Source organism: Diospyros lotus, chromosome 15 (genome assembly GCF_014633365.1).
Source record: "Diospyros lotus cultivar Yz01 chromosome 15, ASM1463336v1, whole genome shotgun sequence".
Taxonomy (NCBI): domain Eukaryota; kingdom Viridiplantae; phylum Streptophyta; class Magnoliopsida; order Ericales; family Ebenaceae; genus Diospyros; species Diospyros lotus.
The window spans coordinates 25,145,592-25,149,129 of record NC_068352.1 but is presented as its reverse complement, the minus strand read 5'-3'; the positions used below and the strand labels follow the sequence as shown (position 1 = coordinate 25,149,129).

Sequence of the window (3,538 nt, the reverse complement as noted above, 5' to 3'; positions counted from 1 at the left end):
CATTATAAGTTGTCAGCACAAAAAAGACATCACCTACTTGCTTAGCATTCACTAGGCAAATAAAAAAAACCCTAAGGTAATACATAAAACCATTTTAGAAATGTTACATTAGAAATTCAAAATTACATGTAGGCATGGTAGTCACTATAATGCTTCAAGGAACAAGATTGCTACCTCTGTAAGAGTCATTTACTTTAAAAACACTAGTTTTGTTATCTTACTTATTTGTACGGGCCAATGAGTACATATTACAAGCCGATATAATGAGAATAATCAGTGAACAAGAGGAAATAGATAGAAAACGGAAAGGAGGAAATCTCGATGAGGATATAAGCAAAAGAGATAAGAAAACCTAATGGTCATTTAGAACTCTAATTTAGAAATTATACTCCACTCACAAAACCCCTATTTGTTATATTAGTAGCAATTGAAGGATCAAAACTTATCAAATTCTTCAATAAGATTGAAAAACCTCAAGGAAAGAAAATGGACGTTATTTGCTAGTTCCATGATGCTCATAGGTACTCCACTGACAAATGCTGTGAGTTGGGAAATCAAATAGAGGATTTGATCAAAGAAGGAAAAGTTAGAAGATTTGTGGATATTGAGACCCAACCAAAACACCTCAAGGATAAGTGGTACAACCCAATGCAAAAGAAAGACTTTAACGTCCAAGGTTTAGGGAGCACAGGTTAGCCCTTAAATATCTAAGTCCCCCGAAAAATGAAGGTTTATGAAGGAACTCATGGGAAACACTTGTATATTATATCTGCTTCAATGAAGTATTATATGCATATTCGTCTAAATAAAATATTTCATCTTGTTGCAATTTTTTTTCATGTGTTTTGTTTTTCAAGACAATGAACACATCAAAAAAGACCAAAACCTTGGTAAATAAGCAAAACTGGAATTAGAAGCGACAAATGAGTGAGGATGGATTAAAATTGAAATGCAAAACGTGAAAAAGAACTAGGATAACCCAAAATCAAAAAGGATAAAAGTGGGAGAATGATTTAGGATAATAAAGAATCGTTAAGATGTTTAGGGGGTCACATACAAACTAAAGACTTGCCCTAGGCACATGCGAATGAAAATAAAGACTCGCTAAGATGTCAAAAGTGTCATTTGTGACTTGCCCTAAACACATATAGATGATCAACGACCCAATAAAGTGCAAGAATCCTTTAACAAGGTGAAGTCCTCCCAAAAGATTAGAGCGCAAACCTTAACTCAAAAAAAAAGGGACACAAAAAGCAAAGAGCCCTAACAAGTTACTTAGTCGAGCTAGAAGAATCTCCACATTGAAGACTAAGCAAGAGCTTCGAAAACGAAACTATCATATTAGCATTATGTAACGGCCCGCTCCCACCTACGGGCGCTATCGGTGAATAATCGACCGGATTACTCACACACAACACCAAACTAATGAAGAGATGGACTATGTTTCATCAGGAAACGTCCTAGATGAGGACTAGGCTTTGTCCTTCCCTTCGCTCCACTCGAGGAGTCGGTCCCAAACCATAAAAGGAAGCACAACGGACGGGACCCGAAACCCGAGTGAGCTTCACCTTTTTTCAACTCGCTTCACAACAAGCCAATGGTGACCCAAGCACAAAACTAGTACATTAAATATCTACTAAGTACTAGGATTTATGGGAAGTACCTCTTTGATCCTTTACCTGATCCTCAATTTGGCTCCACCAAACAAGCCACTGTCAACCTGAAGTCTACACAATCAATATTGCATTATACCGATTACAACAAACTGGATACCATCCAGCACCCAACAACATACACATTCACCCACAATGATATATATATACATATCACCACATGAATACATACAGGAGATAATACAATTTACAATGCGACAACAACGCTAGTCGCCACTTCAACCTCCCGATATAATCTCTGTTTGCATCTGGACTTGCAACATCTACAACACGAGGTAAAACCTCATGAGTCACAATGACTCAGTAGGGTGCAAATGAATGTAAACAATATAATATATGAGATGCAATAACAAGTAAGTATGCATGAATGACGAGGCATCACTGCTCTCCGAACCCACTTGTTCAAGGCATTAACCTCCCCAAAATACTCCTAGCATGCATCTAGTCTCTCCCATGGCCATAGGACTCCACTAGACTACCTATAGAACATGCATAACACACAACTGCACACAACATATATTTAACCATATTACCAAATATTTGCATGGCCGCCACCATTAGGGCCGTCCCTTATCTGGCTCGAAGCTTCATCTCTGCCTCGGCACAAACTCCAACCCGAGCCTCGAACTCTTCTAGGATCACCGCCTCCTCGGTCGATCCTAAATGCAATCACAAACCCAACAACATAAATTAAACCAGAGTCTATGTTTTTGCTACATACCGTAAAATCACCTATTAACAACTTCTAATAAACCCCAATTGAGGGTTTAGTCCAACAAATAATTATTCCCCATTATCTCGCATAATATAAATAATTAGAAAAACGTTAGTTATTTTACCTCATCAAATCTTGAGGAGAAAATCAGTCAAACACCCACGCTAGCGTCGCCTCATGGGATGCCACATTGGGCTCAAAATCCCATTTCGAGCTCCTGGCACACTCCTCAAGCCCCAAAATAATTTTCAGACTTTTCCACAATTTTTTTGAAATTTTCTAGTTATTTTCCCCTTATTTTTCTCCTTTTTCCAAATTTCTTATTTTCTTTTTCTTTTATTTTTTTTCTTCCTCTTCTTTTTCATTTCTTCCTTCTCCCTCGCGCATACTCCTCCTCCTCCTTCTTCCTCGCGACTGCCCCTTGCGCGCACAGCAGCACCGCCGCTGCCTGGCCTCTGGCCGCCTCACCGCGAGCCACCAGACCAGCTGCGTCGACCAACCTCGTTGCCGGCCATCGCAGCCCACCGCACCGCCGCTTCTGGTCCGTCGATCGTTGCTGGCCTCAGCTTCGGCCATTGCCACTGCACCCACTGTGCTGCAATCCAGCGTCATCGGTCGGCCAAACGGCCTCCAGTAGCTGCTCGTCAAGCCCCCGCCGGTCGCCTCTACGCATCCCAGTGTGCTAGCTCCGTCGGCCTTCGTCGTTTCATCGCCCAGCCTCCATCGCTTCATACCATCGCTACCATGGCCGATCCACAGCCGCTGTTTCAAGCTACACCACCGGTCGGCCACGGCCACTACGATCGGCCGCTACCGATCTCATCTTTTCTCTCTCTCTCTCTCTCTCTGATCTCACTCTCCCTTCTCTTCTCTGTTTCGAATCCAAGAAAAGCCACTGTTGATGGCTTGCTCCAGCGCATCCAATGCGCATATATATATATATATATATATATATATTACACATAATATACACATTTAATTACACTATAAAATATATAATTATTTAATAATTACACCTTAACCCCACTGCCACTTCATTAATTCCATTTAGAAATTTTTAATAATCACGCTTAGACCTTTCAAGATCTTAATTAATTACATCAAACTACACAGAATCTTGATTTATTCAAAAATAATAATAGGTCATTAC

The 3,538-nt window shown here is 40.4% G+C and overlaps 1 long non-coding RNA gene across 1 annotated transcript; it reads right to left on the bottom strand.

Annotated features, from left to right (window-relative positions):
- Positions 1–957: 957 nt before the first annotated feature.
- Positions 958–3,277, bottom strand: LOC127792327 (uncharacterized). Its single transcript, XR_008021112.1, has 3 exons — positions 2,513–3,277; positions 2,207–2,332; positions 958–1,936 (listed from the first exon to the last, which is right to left on the bottom strand). It is a non-coding gene; the product is annotated as an uncharacterized LOC127792327 (long non-coding RNA).
- Positions 3,278–3,538: the final 261 nt, after the last annotated feature.